Below are 23528 nucleotides of genomic sequence, written 5' to 3'. Positions count from 1 at the left end.
GTGAACTTTGATTTCTACCGATTTGTTCAACGCTTATCCAAAAATAGCCTTGGGTTATTAGTTTGTTTTCGATTTGGAAGAGGCCTCTTCAATGGATTAGAGGCATTAGAGGTAACCGACATTTCAAGATAGTAATGCGACGTTTCAAATTATCACATCTATGACGCGAGAATCACATTTTAAATAGAATCTAATAAAATTTAATTAACAATAGAAATATTGAAAATATTAAATTGAGACAAAACAATATAGCTTACATAATGTATCGTACAAATAGGCATAAACAGGTAGGATGTAAAGAAAATTATTTTGAGCTTTTTAGTGCAATGTCTTCACTTGTCGTAAGACGAGTTTGTACAATCCCATTTAATTCCACCACTTAATGCGATCATTTTCTTCAAGTCGAGTCAAGTACGAGGCACTGAAGACTACTGTTGAGGTCGAAATACGTATCTGTCAAGGTAAAATTAAGTGGTGGAATTAAATGGGATTGTACAAACTTGAACCAAATACTTAGTTTTTTGCTTGAATCATCTGTGTGGAATCCTATTGACCCTGATCGTCGATCTAGAACAGCGATTCTCAATCTTTTTGTTGAGTGGTACCCCCTAGTTTTTTTCAGGGAATTAAGGCTCTAGTTCAGTGATCCCCAATGTGCGGCCTTTCCAGCCCTTGCCTGCGGCCCGGGAAGGATTTCTGAGAATCCACTACAAGTGGCCCATTGATAAGCCTTATATGACAGAAAAGGATTTTTATCACTCCAATTATTTCGTTGTACCCAGGAGACTGTCAAGTTCTTATCATTATGATGATTCATATCTTATCATGCTTCATGATATAGGTGTTATATAGGTCGACAGCAGATATATTTCGATGTTATCACCCCGAGTTATGATTTGTATTTAATCGCAGATTTAAAGGAACTAAAGGTTGAGCTACAGGTAAAAATAATGTCATACACTGCTCCGTAATAAGAATGCTTTTTTAAATAGGTTAAGTTTTAGCGAAATTGAACTGAAATTTTGCCGGATTTTCACTTCCTCAAAAAATTCTGTTCAAAAATCTTTTCAGAATCGGAAACAACTTCCATTCAGAACCTTCGATCGGATTCTGTTCAGAATCACAACCGGATTATGTTCAAAATCTCAAACAGAATCCTAATCAGAGTCTATTCAAAATTTCAAACGAATTCCGAAAGCTAGGATACTGCTCCAAATCTCGATCGGAATCCTGTTCAGAATCACGAACGGATACTCTTTTGAATTCCAAACGGATTCTGTACAGTGTGCCGAATGGATTATTTTCAGAATCTTAAACGAATTGAGCATGAGCATGAGCATGATGACCGTGCATTTCGTAGTAGACCAGAACAATCGCAATTGCACAGAGACCCATATGGGATTTTTCCATTATTTATTTATTTATTCAGACTAAGGCCGAAGTGGCCTGTGCGGTATATAAGAGTCTTCTCCGTTCGGCTCGGTCCATGGCTACACGTCGCCAACCACGCAGTCTACGGAGGGTCCGCAAGTCATCTTCCACCTGATCGATCCACCTTGCCCGCTGGGCACCTCGCCTTCTTGTGCCCGTCGCATCGTTGTCGAGAACCATTTTCACCGTATTATGTCCGACATTCTGGCTACGTGCCCGGCCCACCGCAGTCGTCCGATTATCACGGTGTGAACGATGGATGGTTCTCCCAACAGCTGATGCAATTTGTGGTTCATTCGCCTCCTCCACGTACCGTCCGCCATCTACACCCCACCATAGATGGTACGCAGCACTTTCCTTTCGAAAACTCCACTTCCTGGTCCTCCACGAGCATCGTCCAGGTCTCGTGTCCGTAGAGGACTACCGGTCTAATTAGCGTTTTGTAGATTGTTAGTTTGGTACGGCGGCGAACTCTATTCGATCGGAGCGTCTTGCGGAGTCCAAAGTACGTACGATTTCCAGCCACTATGCGTCTCCGAATTTCTCTGCTTTTGTCATTTTCGGCAGTCACCAGTGAGCCCAAGTACACAAATTCTTCTACCACCTCGATTTCGTCACCACCGATGCAAACTCGCGGTGGGTGGCTCACATTGTCTTCTCTTGACCCTCTTCCTATCATGTACTTCGCGGCCCGCTTAAACAGCTCGAAATTTCTGTGCGGTCCTTGATAGTAAGCATGCTGCTCTAGTGCTCTAGTTGTATTCCTCTTCAATGGCATGCCAAAAATATTCACCGATTTGTCAGCAGGAGACGCAATCTGTGACCAAGGGCGTAGCCAGAGGGGGGCAGGGGGGATGGAGGCATCGCCCGAATATCCTTCAAGAATTCCACTAGAAATTTCTCCCGTCCGGGAATTCTTACAGGTATTTTTCCGGGAATTCCTTCCGCTACTTCTCCAGGAATTCCTTCAGGAATTTCCCCGGGATTTTTGCATTTCATTCGGAAATTAATTTGAGAGTTCCTCTAGGATATCTTCCAAGAGTTCAGGAATTTCTTAAGAACAAACCCCCAGGAATCCATCCGGTAATTTCTGGGAATACTTTCAGGATTTCATCTGGGAATTTCTGCACTAATTCCTCCTGGTTTTTTTCCGGGAATTTCATCGGATATTTCTCCGGAAATTCCTTTGGGAACTTCTCCAATAATTATTTCAGGACTTCCTTGTGAGAGTTCCTCCGAAAGTGCTTGTGGGAGTTTCTCCAGGAGTTTTCCAAGAGTTCACAGGAAATGGAATTTCGGAAGTTCCTCTAGACATTCAACTACTGATATTCCACCGGATGTTCCTCTAAAAATTTCTCAAAGAATCCATTCAGGCTTTCTTTCAAGAATTCATTTAGGCTTTCTTTAGCAATTTATCTACAAATTCCTCCAGCAGTTCCTCGGAGAATTTCTCTGGGAGTTCCTCCGGGAGGCCTTTTAAGAATTCTTCCAATTCATTTTGGAGTCCATCCAGAAGTTCTTTCAAGAGTTCCTCCAGGATTTCCTCCGGAAATTCTTCCTGTAGTACTCCAGAAGTTCCACCGGCAGTTCCTCCGAGAATTCCTCTTATAATTACTACGGGAATTCCTCCAGAAATTCCTCCGGGACTTCCTCCAGAAATTACTCTGGAAGTTCCTCCTCAGAGGAACACCCGAAGGAACTGCCAGTGAAACTCCCGGAGGAATTCTCGTAGAAACTGCTGGTGGATCTCCCGGAGGAATTCCCGAAGGAACTGCCGGAGGAGCTCCCGTAAGAACTCCCGGAGGAATTTCAGGAGGAACTCCTAGAAGAATTGCGGGTGGAATTCCCGAAGGAACTCTCGGAGGAATTCTAAATGGAACTTCCGGAAGAATTTCTGAAGAAACTCCCGGGATAATTTTCTAAGGAACCCCCGGAGGAATTGCCAGTGAAACTAGTGAAAAATCTTGGAGAATTCATCTTATAGACAAATCTCGTCAAGTTCCAAAGTTTTTGGAACTTAGAAGGAAATCGTGCCAAGCACTAATATTCATATGTTTTTATAAAACTACTATAAAACTGGGAGCTGCGAACTCGATCGAATCCAATTTTCAAGATATTTTGCTTGAAACTCGCTAGTTTCCTCTCGGTGTTCAATGTACACGTTACGATTTTCTCACATTGAATTATCATTGTGTTCATCTTTATAAAATTAATTACAAAGCTTTCGTCAATTTACTGCATCGCATAAATTAACGTGTCGAATGTTAAATTAATTCATACCCTCCACTTATTTCGAATCCGTCGATATATTTAAAATGACGCCAGAAAATGGAAATTTGTTCAAAATGAGCTATATTTAGTATGAGTTGATTTATACGTGTACTCTCTCGGCTGCGCTCAAAATGCACAAAACCTCTCTCGATGCGATGGATACTTTTTGACAGCTCACTTTGGAGATGTTTTGGCACTCGTTTTGACTCTATCCGCAGCTCCAGCAATAAATAAGCCCTTATTTGATAAAAATTGCGTGCATCAATACTGGAAGCTGCATGAATTGAATCGAGCACCATTTTTTTTATTCCAAAAAAACCCAGATTAATCCACCTAGCGGTGATGGAGCCTTTCTCGTGTGTTATAAAAATAGTATTTTGGCCATAACTTTTGAGCCCATAGTCCGATATAGCCATTTTTCAATAGGAAACAATGGGAAAGGACTTCGCATCGAATACAATCTGTTATGAGCAAATCGGATAAGAATAAATGCCCAAAAAAATGAGTTAGAAATTTTTACGCGTCCCTTTTTGGTATAAAAAAATGTATTTTGGCCATATCTTCTGACCCCATAGTCCGATCTAGCCAATTTTCAATAGGAGACAATGGGACAGGACTCTGCGTCTAATGTTGCGACACATAGTTGCGAGCAAATTAATTAAGGATAAGCAACATACCAGGTTCAGATGACCAAATGATTTATAATTACCTTCAAAATAATCTAAATGAATCGCCTGCTTTGAGCGTGCTTACAGCGGCACACTAGGAGTTAACTTTCTGAAATCAGTATGGCGAAAGGCATCTAAGGCTCGATTTCTCAAAAATAAGCACTTTCATCAAAAAAATATTTGGTAGGCATGGTAGCGGACACCTTCCTGCATAATCGGTACCAAATAGTTTTTCATAAAAAGTTTCTTGTTTTGAGAAAACCCGCGTTAGATGACTTTCGCCATACAAATTTCTGGCGGTTAACTCTTGCTGGCTGTTTTGCGCATATACTATAGCGCCTGGATGTGACCGCGGCGAATAGAAAATCAGCCACTGCCAATAATTCATTCAAGACAAAATTTTCAAAACGACTTATCTGCTTTTGTAAAAAAAGATTCAAACGTCGATTTGACGAATCTGATAGCTCTCGCACGCAAACTAACACCATCAATAGGTAGATGAAGGATTCCGCTACCTGTTGATGGTGTTGGTTTGCGTGGGAGAGCTATCAGATTCGTCAAATCGTCGTTTGAATCTTTGTTTACAAAAGCAGATAGATCGTTTTGAAAATTTTGTCTTGAATTGTCCTAAGCGCCTGTTGAACGCAAGAACATATACAGAAGAGTATACATTATTGGACTCTTCGTAAAGTGCATATGACACCCGTTGATTCTAACGGAAATGTACATCCCAGTGGGGGATGTAATGCCAATGAAGAAGAAGAAGATTCCAACCGCTTAACAATAACTTGAAGTACATGTATAACACATTTTGATTTATGACTCATTCGAAGTAGAGTAGATACACTGATTGTTAAAACCAAATATAAATCTAAAAAAAATTCAACATCTTGATCAACTTTCGGTAAATCCCCCATTAATCCGATTTCGCTTATGAAGCTCTTGAATAAGATCATTTGCAAGTATGTAAATATGTTGACAGCCGTTTCGCGCAGAACAAATAGCAAACACCAATGGATGAGGACGGAAGAATCTGTCCTGCAGATTACTGTACTGTTGTGCAAGTAACAATGTTTGGGATCATTATTGTGATGTTTGTATTGACTTTCATTGCACGATCTACTTGGCTAGTTTGTTGTCATCAGTTCGATTCTTATCAGATATGATTAGGTTTAATTCAAGAACGTTTGATTTAACTCAGACCCAGATTACAGTTCACAAAAGATATTTTAGTCACAAGATAAACATTGTCGCTGTCGTCGCTGTCCGGAACATCTTTTGCTGGCGATGATAGGGGATCTAAATGTCAATGAAGGAAAAATACATACGATTTGACAGTTAGATACCACACATGTTTCGGACAGCAGAACAAAGGGAACCGAAGCGACAATCTTTATCTGGTAACTAAAATATCTTTTCAGTTTTAGGCAGAATTGGTATGATGATTGCCTTTATTCCAGTACATCATGGGTGCTACTTTATAAGAAATGTTGTTTAGTACAACAATGTCAACACACGGCGCTAGTGTGAAATTTCAAATCTGAAGGTAAACGATACGCGCGCCTCTAGGTGTGAAAAAGGTAAGCAATATAATTTAAGCAGGGATTGAACTCATCATTTCATTATCATTTAGTATTCAGCCAATAACTCATTCCAGAGGCGGAATTCCGAAAAATGTTGTATGGCGGACTTCTAGCGCTGATTCCCCTCTACAAATTTGTCTAAGGGTACATTGCTCTATGTCTAATATTAACAGCGTGAAACACTAGGAATACTCAATATACTAAATGATAATAAGTGCTATTATCATTTAGTATATAAAATGATACTAGCGTTTCCCGCGGTGTATATTAGACATAGAGCAATGTACCCTTAGACAAAGTTGTAGAGGGGAATCAGCGCTAGAAGTCCGCCATACAACACTTTGCGGAATTCCGCCTCTGGAATGAGTTATTGGCTGAATACTAAATGATAGTGAAATGATAAGTTCAATCCCTGAATTTAAGACAACCGCTCAGAGAAAAGATATTATAGTTATTAGATAAAGATTGTCGCTTCGGTTCCCTTTGTTCTGCTGTCAGAAACGTGTGTGGTACCTAACTGTCAAATCGTATGTATTTTTCCTTCATTGACATTTAGATCCTCTATCCTCACCAGCAAAAGATGTTCCGGACAGCGACGACAGCGACAATGTTTATCTTGTAACTAAAATATCTTTTGCTCAGAGCATGGGCGATGGGAATTTCATCAGTGTTACGTCTTTTTGTTTGTATTGTACTCTCAAGATATCCATGAGAACATTTTGAGATGAGTAAAAGAGCATTAGTACTAATAAAATTTACTGCCAAGGCGTAGGAGCTTTGAAAACTGTTTCAAGACTGTAAAATTTCGAAACATGATATTCTTATTGACAACATTTTTAAAACAAATTAGCGTATAGAAATACTTTTTTGCAATTCCTGATCATAATATCTGGTTTACAGTTCGTCTTTGAGTCATAAAACGGCCTACTTTTCCATACCAACGAAATGGGTGCTTTAATGAACATTATGCAACTCAAATGGGTTGCATAATATTCATTATAACTCTCATTTGGGTGCTATAATGATAAACGCCCTCGTTGCAGTATGCCTGCGCTCAAAACTCTCGACGGTGTACAACACGCGTCGAAGTCGGACGCCGCGGCTTAACATTGGGCGGCTACAAGACGGTAGACTAGCCCAAGAATACGCGCAGCAGCTGGAAATGGCACTTCCAACGGAAGAGCAGCTAGGCGCAGCATCTCTTGAAGATGGCTGGAGAGATATTCGATCCGCCATTGGTAGCACCGCAACCGCTGCACTTGGCACGGTGCCCCCGGATCAGAGAAACGACTGGTATGACGGCGAATGTGAGCAGTTAGTGGAAGAGAAGAATGCAGCATGGGCGAGATTGCTGCAACACCGCACGAGGGCGAACGAGGCACGATATAAACAGGCGCGGAACAGACAAAACTCGATTTTCCGGAGGAAAAAGCGCCAGCAGGAAGATCGAGACCGTGAAGAAACGGAGCAACTGTACCGCGCTAATAACACACGAAAGTTCTATGAGAAGTTAAACCGTTCACGTAAGGGCCACGTGCCACAGCCCGATATGTGTAAGGACATAAACGGGAACCTTCTTACGAACGAGCGTGAGGTGATCCAAAGGTGGCGGCAGCACTACGAAGAACACCTGAATGGCGATGTGGCAGACGAAGATGGCGGTATGGTGATGGACCTGGGAGAACGCGCGCAGGACATAATTCTACCGGCTCCGGATCTCCAGGAAATCCAGGAGGAGATTGGCCGGCATAAGAACAACAAAGCCCCTGGGGTTGACCAACTACCAGGAGAGCTATTTAAACACGGTGGTGAGGCACTGGCTAGAGCGATGCACTGGGTCATTACCAAGATTTGGGAGGAGGAAGTTTTGCCGCAGGAGTGGATGGAAGGTGTCGTGTGTCCCATCTACAAAAGGGCGATAAGCTGGATTGTAGCAACTACCGCGCAATCACATTGCTGAACGCCGCCTACAAGGTACTCTCCCAAATTTTATGCCGTCGACTAGCACCAACTGCAAGGGAGTTCGTGGGGCAGTACCAGGCGGGTTTTATGGGCGAACGCTCCACCACGGACCAGGTGTTTGCCATTCGCCAAGTACTGCAGAAATGCCGCGAATACAACGTGCCCACACATCATCTATTCATCGACTTCAAAGCCGCATATGATACAATCGATCGGGACCAGCTATGGCAGCTAATGCACGAACACGGTTTTCCGGATAAACTGACACGGTTGATCAAAACGACGGTGGATCGGGTGATGTGCGTAGTTCGAGTTTCAGGGGCATGCTCGAGTCCCTTCGAAACCCGCAGAGGGTTACGGCAAGGTGATGGTCTTTCGTGTTTGCTATTCAACATCGCTTTGGAAGGTGTAATACGAAGAGCAGGGATTAACACGAGTGGTACAATTTTCAATAAGTCCGTCCAGCTATTTGGTTTCGCCGACGACATAGATATTATGGCACGTAACTTTGAGAAGATGGAGGAAGCCTACATCAGACTGAAGAGGGAGCTAAGCGGATCGGACTAGTCATCAACACGTCGAAGACGAAGTACATGATAGGAAGAGGTTCAAGAGAAGACAATGTGAGCCACCCACCGCGAGTTTGCATCGGTGGTGACGAAATCGAGGTGGTAGAAGAATTTGTGTACTTGGGCTCACTGGTGACTGCCGAAAATGACACCAGCAGAGAAATTCGGAGACGCATAGTGGCTGGAAATCGTACGTACTTTGGACTCCGCAAGACGCTCCGATCGAATAGAGTTCGCCGCCGTACCAAACTGACAATCTACAAAACGCTAATTAGACCGGTAGTCCTCTACGGACACGAGACCTGGACGATGCTCGTGGAGGACCAACGCGCACTTGGAGTTTTCGAAAGGAAAGTGCTGCGTACCATCTATGGTGGGGTGCAGATGGCGGACGGTATGTGGAGGAGGCGAATGAACCACGAATTGCATCAGCTGTTGGGAGAACCATCCATCGTTCACACCGCGAAAATCGGACGACTGCGATGGGCCGGGCACGTAGCCAGAATGTCGGACAGTAACCCGGTGAAAATGGTTCTCGACAACGATCCGACGGGCACAAGAAGGCGAGGTGCGCAGCGGGCAAGGTGGATCGATCAGGTGGAAGATGACTTGCGGACCCTCCGTAGACTGCGTGGTTGGCGACGTGTAGCCATGGACCGAGCCGAATGGAGAAGACTCTTATATACCGCACAGGCCACTTCGGCCTTAGTCTGAATAAATATAATATAAATATAATAATGATAAACCAACATCAGAATAGTAGTTTCATGACTACATTTTAAGTTCAAATAGCTTATACTCTGCGTCGCGTAATAAATGAAATAGTTTGATGAACATGACATCAAAAATTTCCAAAGGCAAGTACATCTATAGCTTCACGGTTTATCAAACTATGCAATGTGGCACGGCAACATGGAATCTGATTGTTCTCTGCCGCAACATAATTCATTGGCAAGAATGATCATGTGGAATTAATTAGAATGTATAGTTTTGGTACAGATTTATCATAATAAAGTCCATTTTTCATCATTGCAAAAAATAGAGTGTGCAACTCGTTGCAAAACTCGATTTTTGCAGCACTTGTAGTATTTATTCAACTCGGCAAGCCTCGTTGGATAAACGTACAACTCGTGCTGAAAAAATCATCTTTTTGCAACTTGTTGCACAAACTACTATTAAGCCCATAATAAATTATGAATAAATTCGAGTGGTCTTAGAATTGTTATTTGGGTATGTCTTCATGCACCAGACAAAATTTAAAACTTTTTTTTCTTAAATATTGGTCACCTAATGAGTAATACATGCCAATAATTTCCGACTTCTAGGCTGTTTCTATTGATATCGATCTGATACCGACAAGATCACGAAACAATTTTTTTTTTGCAAAAAATGTCTAATTTGGATACACAAGGTAAAGTTTGCCATTTAAGGTGTTTTTACTAGTTATTGCGAAAAAAGATTCGACTGCCGGTGGGACTTGAACCCACACTATTCCATTAAGTAAACATGCGTATTACCAATTATACAACAACTGCCTTTGTGAGAAGTTGTTCCATCACCAGCTAATAACGATATCAGTCATCGATAGGATCTGCTTAAATATGTGTAGTGTATCAAAGTTATCCTTTTTTTTTCCAAAAAAAGAAAAAAAACTGACTTCTCTCATAAGTCATTAACCAAATGGTTTTATCTGATGACAAGCATTGTATATCCACCCACGATTGGTACAATCACTAATGCTATGCTAATCTGATGTCAGTAAAGCAAATGAATGCATTAAAACGAATGTAGATTCGATCATACCGATCATTGAGATGGTGACCATACCTGCACAAGAAAAATCATTTACCCTAACATGGAAGCTGTCGTTTTCATTACACATAACACCTATAATCAAATGAAAGTCGTACGTCTACTTGCGGCTATGTCCCAGACATTACTTATTGCTGTTTTTTTTCACTTTTTTCGTCCATGAGTTTCAATATGATTGCCTGAGAGGCAACTGAATTTCAAATTCAGTTTTGATTCTAAATTCTTAAATCCTTTGATTTGTTTTGAATATGTTGAAAGCTACGAAATGCTCAGCAGCTAGTCCATATTAGAAAAGCAATCAGCATATATGGGGCCTTCCTTAGCCATGCGATAATATGCGCGCCTACAAAGTAAGACTATGCTGAAGGTGACTGGATTCGTTTCCCGTTCTTGTTAGGAAATTTTCGGGATGGGAACTTTCTCGACTTCTCTGGGCATAAAAGTATCATTGAATGAAAAAAAAGTATGCAAACATGGTAAATTTGCTTAGAAACCTCGCTGTTAATTACTGTGGAAGTGCTGAATGAACTCCAAGCTGCGGAGCGGCAATGCTCCCATGATGGTGGTGGTGGGGGGGGGGATGTAATGTCAAGAAGAAGAAGAAGATGTCTGGCCTGAAAAAAAGCTTTGTGAATCGAAAACTTGTTTCTACTACAAAATCAGTACTACCTGTCAAACGTCATTCATAGCGATGACCTTCTTATGAGACACTAATTCAATAACATCGTCTTATTCATTGTGCGTTGCAGCCGATATTGCTCAAGAGAGCTCTGGGTTGAGCCCCCGACACACTAAGCGTGATCATCGTGCGTCTTGTCTTGTTTACGTTTCTTTGTTTTGCGCTTCAGCTATCCAGCCCAGGCCATCGAGTGCAAACATACAAACAGACCTACAGATGTTTCAGCTGATTTTCCTTCTACTGATACAGCAGTTATAGCGAATGGAAATAAAGCTATACAGAAGCCACACATACCATAAGGAAATGTGTATCGTGACGTGTGTTTGTCGAAACCTCACTTGTCCAGTAACCCCTCAGTGAGAAGGCAATTTATTTAGGCTGCCCTATAGATAGTGGCATCCATAGATGGGTTGGGTGCGTTTTAAAGCTTCTACCAGGCGAATATGAAATCACACACCTAATAATTTGATTACAGTCGTGACGTCATGTTCAGTTGGAAATAGAGCTAGAGCTCGCATATCTTTACTCATTACAGTTAAGTTTGAGTTCTGAGTAAACGATAGCCCAACGAGTCAAAATGGACTATACAGCCTAACGAGTACAAGATAAGTAAAAGTTAAGCTGTATAGTCCATTTGACACGTTGAGCTATCTTAGATTTTGTTGGATACCCGTTGGAAGGGCTTCAGCCAAAAGAGGTTATAAACTACTGAAGATTAAAATAAGATATTTATGAGCACTAGTGAGTTTATAACCTCTTTTGGTTGTAGCCCTACTAACAGGTACCCAACTAAATCATAAATAGCATGATTGAAACCAAAGTCGCAGCAAACCATCGATAGAATTCGTTTTAATTTGATGTGGAAGCTTTAATTCGAATAATGATTGAAAGCAACCACTATTTTTCGGTGGGACTCGAACCCACGAGCTTTAGTGTGCTCCTATAGCCGTTGGGACCTCTTCCAGACTACGATCTATATCTCTTGATATACAGTAACTCGATATTCAATTACACTCATCTTTTTATTACATACTGCTGTTTCATATCAAGTGACCGTAGTTTAAAAGGGTTATTATATCACATTCTCAATTCGAGGTATTTCTCTTGATACGTTATTTATTGATGTACCAAAATTGATTTCCAGATACTCTACATCAAATCGTTTGGCTCGTTATGCAAAACAATCAAGTTGTAACTTTTCAACAAACTTTTCTGATATCCATAAGACTTTAGTTTGGAATTTTTCAAAATATGAAGGTGTAGAACACGCTAAAATACGTAACATAATGAAAAAAACCTGAAAATATATTTTTTCTCCAACAATATGAATGGAGAATTCCATTTTCGTCATACTATTACCATGTTTCTGTAGTTTCGTCTATCATGTCATACTGGTGGAATCGGTAGTATGTAGTCTATTCTTCCATACAAGGCACGTGCCCCAGCCAAGACGACACCAGTGCGGTGCAAAGGTGTGGAGCAACACGAAGTGGGTGAGAGCAACGGATGTGAGGCAGGCAGCAAACAACAGTTTAGTCAATGTTTTGCTTACAATCTATATCAACCAGTATGTTCATGAAACACAGATTTGCACCGAGCTTGTACTCTTGCACAGTTCGTGGTGATAGTGCGATCGCTTATTGTGATGGTTCCTCTTCCACAAACACATGTTTCCTGTTCCGTGGTGTTCGTACCATGGCTGACAAGCAGAAAAACTACTTAAAAAACAGACTGTGCTGAAGGACAAAGAGACGATATGTAGCATAGTCCCTGCAAAATTTGGGCAGTTTTTTCCTCCAGGCCATCCTTGATTTCTAGCTCGAGACAAGTTTGTCTCCTCTTAAGGAGCAGAATTCTTCCATTAAATGAATAAAAATATTAAAATCGCTATCTTGCTTTTATTGATGTGGGTTTTCCATTGGCCCTCTTTAGTGCGAGAGGCCATTTTTGTGCAAATTCTCAATTTGCGTTGATGTATCGTAATAATGCTAAAAATAGGAAAGAAAATTTGACAAAATTGATACTCACTGTAACTGCGAACCCAATATTCATATTTTTTCTCTGTTGTTCTTAAGAAGAAGGTTGCGAAAAAATATGAAATTGATCAAAACAAAAACTGCGTCATCGTTTTTGTATGAGCTGATTTTTTTCCTTGGATAAAAAGTCGATCACTCCTGATGGTGCTGGCCTTTAAACGTTCGCAGCTTATGGCGTTCAAAACACTTTTCAGGCACTTTTCGCCACTGATAGAACTTTCGACAAGCACAGATTTTCGAAAAAGCCAAGAATACAACAATGGCGCTCTGATTTTCTCCGCTAATCCACTTTTCTTTCTGTCAAGGGCACCTCCCTTGGTTTATCGATACGCCTCAAATCCCAGACCATTCACACGAATCCTTGCAAAACCTCGACTTCCTGCGTGCTTTGTGCGTTGCATCTGACGACTTCCCGGATGGATGCCTTATCCTACCTCAAGACGCCCACGGAAGTGCCTTCACGACTGCAATCTTAGAACTTATTTTTCTTCTCCTATTGGAAATCTGGCTGGACACTAAAATCAAGAGCTATGAAAGAAAACTCCTTTGCTGCTCCGCGGGACAAAAGCCTCTAACAGTCTTCTGACTACAGTCACTTGCTCTTTGCTTAATTTCTTTCGACTTTTGAATGTTGATTATATGTAACAATTCTCTTCCTTGCTCAGCACCGACGCAAATACATATAAATATCGACTCATTCTCTCATTTCAGTTCAGTTTTGTGTTTACGAATGGAATCATTCACTCACAAGCTGCGTCTCTGTTCTCTAATCGATTCCGTAATGATCCTCCCACAACAAACTCATTCGGTGCTTTATCTCGCTCTCCACACACGCACACAACCAAACTATTTTGACCAGTAAACACTTGAATGACAATCTACGCAACGGAATGCTAAAGCTCCGATTTTCATAAAGCACAAAAAGTGCTCAGTAATGGTTGTAATTAAGATCTGTATCATGTTATAAAACAAATTTAATTTGCAGCTAAGGATTGGTTTCTACTTGTCGAATATTTAAATGTTTTTTTTAGTAAAATTAAGACCAATCGTGTCCTGCTTCAATATCCTTCCAACTGCCAACTACCATCACAAATCTGATTAATAGCAAATGCCAATCAATATTCCTATTTTGATTTGGACCCAACCAACGTTTTTGTTTACTGAAGTTGAATGAAAACAGAAAGAGAGCCAGCACTGCGTTTGTCTTATGTTTACGTTCTCTATCTTACCTGATTCCACTCACACTCTCTACTAATATTTTGTTGATGTTTTGAATTTACAACTGCGTAGCGTAATTGCAATAACAAGTCAAGCTCTCACATATAAAATGGCAATTATAAGTTACTGGACTGTTACTGCCATTCCATTTTCTCTGACTCTTTATCAGATTGTTCAGCCTTGTATTTTTACATCACTTATTAAAATTGAGGAATACCACTTCTGACTGACGTTATAATTCTAATTGTATTTTATTCTATGTTATTCCTTCAAGGCTGCAGTTTCAGTGACACCTTACACAAAGCACCATTCCTTTGTTGTCTTAGAAAAACTCACCCTTCAATCGATTTGTTCAAAATTATGTTAAAATAGTATACGAGAAAGGCAAAAATTTCTTACACTATAACCTAATTGTTATTTTTTTAAATTATTACTTGGCGATAGCTTTTACATAGTATTATACACTTTGAAATATTTTTCTATTCGGAAATCAAATATATCGTTTTTGATTGGCTGTTGGATTGCGTTTAATGTCTCTTTCGTCTCGATTTACCATTTGAAGAACAAACGATTTTGAATGCGTATTTGTTCGCGTGTTTAATTCTCTGTATTGAGAGAAAAATCTCTGAGAGACGACATGCTGACGAGAGTAAACATTCTACTCGATACTATTATAATAAACAAATTCAAGAGTGCATTATAAACAAGACGTAATGAAAAGTAGTTTTCTACGCATTTATTGGATATGTTGGATGTTGGATGTTCTTTATTATTGACCTTCTCTTTGTTTTTGACTCAACTTCGGGATACAGTAAATTCAAAATCGCAACACCCTGCTTGAATTTATTTTAGGTCACAAACTTCGGTTTAAACTTTGTCTGCAATCCGAATACTTGATGTCGAGCCGACAAGCGTTACACGTATCACCTGGAAACCCATGTTCCGACACTAGCTGCCACAGCTCACTTCTTTTTACTGAATCGTACACTGCTTTGAAATGAATGAAAAGATGGTGAGTCTGCAAATTACTCTCGGAATTTATTAAGGATCATCAGCAGACTAAGACTCTGATCCGTCATTAATCGAACCTCACAAAAAACCTGCCTGGTATTCACCGACGAAGGACTCCTCAAGCGGTCTTAGTCTATATGCGACATCGAAATTTTGTACGCCGAGTTCAGAAGGGTAATTCACCGGACTTGACACAGATCGGGCATATGAGACCATCCAATCAGCCGGTAGAAAGTTTTTCATCCTTCCATATTTTCTGATTGACCGATTGATACAAGTAATTACTTTCAAGTTTGAGAAGCTCCACCGGGATCTCGTCCTTCCTAGAAGCCTAACCGTTTTCAGTTCATTTAAAGCCTTCTTAACCTCATCCAACGCTGGTGGTTCCACAGTTTGACCGTCGTCGACTATGTCCATTCTGCTTCTAAATATATCATCGTTTTCACCATTCAACGAATCCTCGTAGGGGTTCTTTCACCTGGTAGCCAGCATAATCTTATAAATTACCGTAAATTGATTGGGTTTGACATTTGTTCTCATGCTCATGCTGTTCTCAAATTATGTGCATAGGGTAAAAGACCCAACAGTGGAGGAACTAAGCACGATCCAACACTAATTTTTCAATTACTTCTAAGCTATATTTCATTTCCTTTACCTTGAGAGTGCATCCGAAAGCACATTATTTCAATTTTATTCAAAACGTGCCATAATTGTATAAAGATCCAGTTATGTGGACTGCGTTTTATTTGTTAATTCCCTGCAAACCGTACTACCGCAACTATAGGAACACCCACGACTATTGGAACTTTTACATATAATTCAATAAATCTGCATTTTTCTTTTTTTAGATTCTCCTCGATTTTACCCACGGATTTTTTTTCAAACTTGTGTGCAAAAAAGAGGCACGGCAAATGCTGGGTAAAGCGTACCATTTACTTCGCGTACCTGGAGGAATAAAATAGACCCCATTTCGCGGTCCTCAGCCTCTTACCCAGCAACTCCTATCCCTACTTCCTCATGACGCTGGCCGGGGTACGAGCAACCTTAGGGAAGATCGGGTAACCAGCCCCCGGTGGTCGTATGCTGACAGGGAAGGAAGAAGGGGAGTCTGTTCTCCATGTTAGAAGCGGCTCACAACTGCGTTTGTTCTCCATGTTAGGGGCGGTTGATCATCTTCCGAGTGCCAGCGAGAGATTTAAGCAAAACTGTGCACATCATGCTGCATCGTGTCAGCATCGAGAAAGCATGCCCCGATGTAGGTAGCGCAACCCTGGTAAGATAGCCTACCAAAGATTCTACAGTTACCAAGAAAGGCAAAAGTAGAGCAAACGGATTGATTCAACGGCAACATACCCGGCAACGAATAAAGGACAACGATTGGAAAGTCGGATCTTGGAATGTGAGGACTTTGAAGGTCGACGTGAGTGTGGCAGCAATCCAGGAAATACGGTGGCCCAGAGGTCAACGCAACTGTCAATGGCGCGCGGCATAAGACTGTGCCGGTGCCCGCCATGAGCAATGACCGAGCGGAATTTGCTGACAGGCAAGACTATGGTGGAAGCCAGGTGGAAGGAGCACTTCGAAGATTTGTTGAACGGTGAAAATAAAGGTGTATTAAGGAGCAGGATGGACATAGTCGGAGACGGTCAAACTGTGGAGCCACCAACGCTGGACGAGGTAAAGAAGGATCTAAACGAGCTGAAACACAGTAAAGCTGCTGGGACGAGATCCCGGTCGAGCTTCTCAAACACGGAAGTGAGCAGCTGCATCAATAAATCCACCACATTATCCAGAACACATTATCCTTCTGAACTCGGCGTTCAAAATCCTGTCGCGTATCCTGTTTAACAGACTGAGACCGCTTGAGGAGTCTTTCGTCGGCGAATACCAGGCAGGTTTTCGTGAGGGACGATCAAAGACGATTCAGATGTTTAGCCTGCGGATGATCCTTGAAAAATTTCGGGAGTACAACTTGCAGACTCATCATCGGTTCGTTGATTTCAAAGCAGCGTACGATTCAGCGAATAGAAATGAGTTGTGGCAGATAATGTCCGAACATGGTTTTCCGGAGGAACTGATTAGACTGATACGTGCAACGCTGGATGGCTCGAAATCAAGTGTTCGGATTGCAGATGAAGTGTCAACCACATTCATGACCTTAGACTCGAGGGCGCTATTAGGAGATCTGGCGTGCAGAATAACGGCACTATCACCACACGTCGCATATGTTCCTGGGTTTTGCGGACGACATCGACCTCATTGGAATCGATTGCAGAGCAGTAGTGGAGGCTTTTGTCCCACTGAAGAGAGAGACGACGAGGATAGGCTTAACCATTAACTCTACCAAGGCAAAGTACATGGTGGCAGGATAAAAGAAGACCTAGGGCCTTTTACAGATTACGTAACCAGCTTAGGTCCCGCGACATGCAGACGGAAACGAAATTTGCTCTATACAAAACTCTGATACTACCAGTAGTGGCCCTTTATGGACATGAAGCATGGACGTTAAAAAAGGCGGACCGGAGAGTTTTCGGGGTTGTCGAGCGAAAAGTGCTGCGTACAATACTCGGAGGTAAACTAGAAAATGGTGTGTGGCGCAGACGCATGAATTATCAAGTATACAAAGAAGAAAATATTGTGAATCGTATAAAATACGGCAGACTTCAGTGGACTGGCCACTTAGTGCGAATTTCGGAAGAAAGAATAGCGAAAACAATATTCAACAGAGAACCAGATAGAGGCCGGCGACTTAGTGGAAGGCCACGAACACGCTGGCTGCACACGTACCGGTGGGGACCCTGAATGCCCAAACGCAATACAACGGAACGACGACGGAAACGGAAAATTTGACAGTTAGCCCATATATTTTCTGTCAAATTTGCCGTTTCCGTCGCCGTTCCGTTATATTGCGTTTGGGGCTTAAGGCCCCACGTATACGTGTGCACGACTACATTTGATACTGGGAAACTGGAGGAACATCGCTCAAGACCGACATAGGTGTCTCGACGCTTTTGCCAACCAGGTATGCAAAGTTAAGAGGAAGTCACGAGACGTCTGGTGAGAATTTTTCCTAGATATATTTTTTTTTAAATTGATCACATTATTAGCAGGTCGTTGCGTGCGTGAGCGTTGATTACTTTTCAGAGCAACTACCTCTTCTCTTCTTCTTCATTGGCATTACATCCCTCATTGGGACGAATAAGAAATTACTCTGATGGCCTTTCCGAACAATTTTTCAAGGAACTTTCTATTCGCAGTTCTGAACTTCTGAATGCAGTGGTTCTACGCCCTTACAAAAAACAAATCTGTGCTCTGGGGTCAAATTGATCCCAAATTGAAATTGCTATAACTTTTTGCCTTTCTCGTATACTAAGTATACGGTAAAGGCTATATGATCGCTTCAAAAACAAACTTTTTATAGAAGGCCCGGAGACCCATAGTGTTATATACCAATCGACTCAGCTCGACGAATTGAGGTGATGTCTGTGTGTATGTGTGTGTGTGTGTGTATGTGTGTGTGTCTGTGCGCACCCCACCCAAAAAAAAATGTCATCCATTTTTCAGGTACTTATCCTTAACCGATTTACTCGCAACAAGTTGCATTCGACGCAGGATACTCTACCATTGTTTCCTATTGAAAATTGGTCAGATCGGACTATGGGCTCGGAAGTTATGGCCAAAATACCACTTTTTTTATTAAAAAAATGAGTAAAAAAATGTCACTCATTTTCAGGCATTTATCCTTAACCGATTTACTTGCAACATGTTGCACTCGACGCAGGATACTCTACCATTGTTTTCTATTGAAAATTGGTCAGATCGGACTATGGGATCGGAAGTTATGGCCAAAATTCCACTTTTTTATAGAAAAAATGAGTAAAAAAATGTCACTCATTTTTCAGGTACTTATCCTTAACCGATTTACTCGCAACAAATTGCATTCGACGCAGGATACTCTACCATTGTTTCCTATTGAAAATTGGTCAGATCGGACTATGGGCTCAAAAGTAATGGCCAAAATACTATTTTTATAATGCACGAGAAAGGCACCATCACCGCTAGGTGGATTAATCAGGGTTTTTATTGTTTAACCCATACAGCAACCGTTCGCTAACTGGGCTAAAACACCAGCCCAGTTAACGAACGCCGCTTTTTAACTGTGCTGACGAGGGAACTCGCGATGCATTGTTGTGATCGTGTTTTACATGAAGCTTAAAGAATATACCATTCCGAAACCCCTCGTCGAGTCTTTGTTGTTGTTTTTTTGACGGATAACTGCTTTTTAACTGGGCTTTGGTCCAGTTAGCGAACGCCTAGGTAAAACCCTGATTAATCTGATTGGTGCCTTTCTCGTGCAAAAAAAATATGAGTGACTCTTTTTAGCGTGTTTTGCGCATAGAAAATAGTATTTTGGCCATAGCTTCTGATCCCATAGTCCGATCTGGCCAATTTCCAATAGCAAATAATGGAACAGGATTCCCCGTCGAATAGAACTTGTTGCGAGTAATTCGACCAATGCTAAGGTCCAAAAGGTGTGTCTACAAAATTTTGTACACATACACACATACACATATACATACATACATACACACAAACAGACATTGGGGGCAGCAGGGACTTTGTTCAAGGGCTTGACGACCCCTCTCCATGGCCACTGCGAGTTAGACCGGGACCATCGTTCCTAACCCCTAATCCCAAGGCGTCGAGCGACCCGTGCCGAGGGGATGCATGGCCAGGGGGGTGAAATAATAAGCTAGGCCTTTAACGGAGCCTGTGGGGTACCTGGGCACCCTCCACAGTAATTTTTCCTTACCGCGTCATGCTGGGCTCTGGCGTGGTGGACCTTTTTCCCGAGCAACTCGTGGGATCAAAATGGAAAACCAAGGCAATTCTTCAACTAGTGGTAGTAGTGTAGGCGACAACCCCTTCGCAAGAGGTGGGTTGTTCAGGTCTCCGCCTAGGAGGCCAGAGGCAATAGTCGACAGCTCAGTGCGCAGCGCCAGCGTGGGTCACTTAACCATCTCCCAGGCTACGCCGGTAGAGGTTATGGACGGCCCTTCCCAAGTAACATTTTAAGTTTTATTCCGCTCTAAGAATGGTTTTCAAGATCAATTTATAAGATCTAACAATAAAACCGAGTAATACACGGCAACCTTCTGATGACCACTATAAGAGTAAGATATTGCCAAGTGGCCCTCTCCAGATAACCACTATAAACCTATTATAAGAGCATTTAGAAACCCTTTTTAAACCACCCGCAAAAAAGGGAATTTGGCTGCGGCAGCTGTCAAAATGTTGCTTTAAAAAAAGAGAAACAAATCTTTGCAGAAAAATAACAACAAAATGGACTGTTGATGAAAATTATGATGATGACAACAAAATAATATTTTATTTCAGGTTGTTTTTTCGATTCAGTACCATTGAAAAGAAGTGCGCTTCCGATTTCATGGTCAAATGTGGTGCAAAAAATAAGGTTGAACACCACGCGCCGGCCATATAACGTAGTTCAGGGAAATAAATCGAAAATATTGATTGCCATAACATCTAGGATGTCCACTAAATCGATTAGTATTTTTGCCCAAACTATTAATTTATAAAATTATTTATCGGAAAAAGTAAGACAAGCGGATAAAATTTCGTTAAATCATGCATTTCAGTGATATATTTCACTGACTGCGAAATGCTTTTCCGTTTTCAATATGGCCATCATGGAATTTGATCAGAAAAATTTTGCTTTTATAAAACACCGTCATAAACTCTTCGCAATACAAACATTCTTATGGGGGTAATTCATTTGACCACATTATGACCAAAAATTGTAGCTTTATTCGAGCGTTGAAAATTGGATTTATTACGCTCTTCATCACTACCATAGATCTGTTCATATGGTCAATAGGCATTTGACGTTTGAAGCTTTTTTCAGCAGATTTATGGGAGGTTTATTGATAGCAATAAGAGCGCCAATAAAACTGAGCAATCAGCTTGGTGATTGCTGCCATAAGTCCACAATAAGAATTAGATAAATCCAAGAAGCATGGAAATTGTTACTTGGGTTGGCTTGTGGAGGCAATGTACCGCAAACGCGATGGGCTTTCGGCCTTCGAGGTGGCGACGGAATAACTGGACGCCATCATCGACTTTGCGTCATCGAAGCATAATATCAGTAAGGACCTCAGCTTGCTGAAACTTCGAAAGTCAATGTTGGACGCCAAGCTGGAGAGGGCGGTCGGGACGGCCAAGTGTAAACCCGTGAAATCCGTGGAGTCGAGGTCTACCCAGACTGAGGCCCAAGGATTCGCGGACTCGGGCAAGGTCGAATCGACCGAGGGCGTGCCAGCGAAGACGGTGGTGCAAAAGTCTACCCAGACTGAGACTCAAGTATTCGCGGGCACGTCGGGAGAGACAGTCTCCAGGGGATGGGGGCCGCTCCAAAACGCGGAGGGTGATTACCCCGAACAAGGGTAGTTGGGCTGGGAAGCTGAACCTCGGCCAGGTACTTCCAAAACCGGGGGAGGAAGGACCTGGAATTGTCCGTCCACCCAGGAAAGACGGTGGTAAGGGGTTACGGCAGGCTGAGAACTCTCAGCCGCCCCAGACCAGGGAAATAGATGGGGATGACGCCTCCTGGACCCTGGTCAAGAACAAGAGGAAACCGAAGACTTCAAGGGCCGAAAAGAAGGCCCAGGCGAATGAGGGTAGCAAGAAGTCTAGGGTAGCCGCCAATCGCTCCAGGGGCGATGCCCTAGACATCAAGACGGACGAGGCTAAGTACTCGGACGTCTTGAAGGCGATGACGAGTGACGTCAAGCTCGATGAACTCGGCGCCGACGTACGTCGAATAAAACGTACCCGGATGGGCGAGATGATCCTCGAGCTGAAGCGGGGCGTCTCGCGAAAGGGCGCCGCCTACAATAACTTGGCGGAGGAAGTCCTAGGCGAGACGGTCAAGGTGAGGGCACTCACGACGGAGGTGAATCTAAGGGTTAAAGACCTGGACGAGATCACCGAAGTTGAAGAGCTCGTCACGGAACTGCGTCGACAGTGTGAAGTGGAGACGCCCACCGCAGCCGTTCGGCTACGGAAAGGTCCGGCAGGGACGCAGGTAGCATTGGTTCGGCTATCTGCAGCGGACACCTCCAAGGTAGTTAAGTTAGGGAGCGTCAAGGTGGGATGGTCGGTATGCCCTGTGGGCATATACGAGCAACCCGGAATTTGCTTCAAATGCCTGGAACCGGGGCACAAGCAATGGGACTGCAAAGGCCCTGACAGAAGCAATCTCTGCCGACGCTGCGGATTGGAGGGACATAAGGCACAATGCTGCACGAACCCTCCCAATTGTTTGATTTGTTCCAGCAAAGCTGTGAACAGCAAGCACCCCATGGGGGGTTCGATGTGCCCGGCGTTTAAGCGTGCTGCAAAATCACAATGCAGGTAACGCAGCTGGCTTGCTCGGCCTCGCCTGAGTGTTTGGTGTGCGCAGGTTTAGAGGAAACGGCGGAACACGTGTTGTTCGTGTGCTCACGTTTTCGCGCAATGCGTTAAAGGGGTCCTCGTCAAGGCTGGGGCAGGCGTAGGCACCGCGTCGGCAAGTCTCTCTGTGTGTTGGCGAATAGACCCTATCGCAGAGAGGTCAATTTGGGGTGCACGCGGCATCATCATTCTTGATACTAGTCGTGCAGAGGGAAGCAGGCGCGAAGTCGACCTTTCCCACCTTCCGAGGACATAGGGCGTGGTAAGGCCACCTGGAAAGCCGGCAATGCGCTGACACGATACCATGGTGTTCTTTTAAAAATGCGAGTCACGATGTTCGATGCTGCAAGGACACGCAGCTAACCTCGAGGGTGCGTTGTACACTGGCTCCCCTTTGAAGCATTACTTTCTGGTTGTACCGAAGGGAGTCCCTTCAAGGGACTATGGGATTGGCGGCAATCGAAACGGTTTAGCGGGTCGGGGATGTAGTCCTGCCTCCCTCGTTGCTGTTGGAGGTGGTTCCTAACCCCGCACTTCCTGGACAACCCAGGATGTCTGTTGAGCAGATTCCCCCTCCATTGCTTGGGGAAAAAAAAACAAACAGACATCAGCTTAATTTGTCGAGCTGAGTCGATTGGTATATAACACTATGGGTCTTCGAGTCTTCTATCAAAAGTTTGTTTTTGGAGTGATCATATAGCCTTTACGTACATGCAAAACTGAAAGTATGCTCTTTTGTGGAGATGTATGCTCTTTTGCGGGAGAATGGGACTACCCACAAAAGGAGTAAAATTTGATGCATAAAAGGCATAAGTTTT

At 42.6% G+C, this 23528-nt stretch overlaps 1 protein-coding gene across 3 annotated transcripts in view; it reads right to left on the bottom strand.

The window, feature by feature from the left end:
• LOC134205631 (breast carcinoma-amplified sequence 3 homolog) overlaps positions 1-14145 on the bottom strand; it is a 54978-nt gene extending 40833 nt beyond the window's left edge. For 2 of the 3 annotated variants that reach the window (XM_062681050.1, XM_062681052.1), the window contains exon 1: positions 13004-14145. The gene's annotated coding sequence lies outside the window, so the exon portion shown is untranslated. The remainder of the gene's footprint in view (positions 1-13003) is intronic. The other variant, XM_062681048.1, reaches the window with a different exon arrangement.
• Positions 14146-23528: the final 9383 nt, after the last annotated feature.

This window comes from Armigeres subalbatus, chromosome 1 (genome assembly GCF_024139115.2).
Source record: "Armigeres subalbatus isolate Guangzhou_Male chromosome 1, GZ_Asu_2, whole genome shotgun sequence".
Taxonomy (NCBI): domain Eukaryota; kingdom Metazoa; phylum Arthropoda; class Insecta; order Diptera; family Culicidae; genus Armigeres; species Armigeres subalbatus.
Note: the sequence above shows the minus strand (reverse complement) of the source record. Positions and strands in the feature narration are given on the sequence as shown.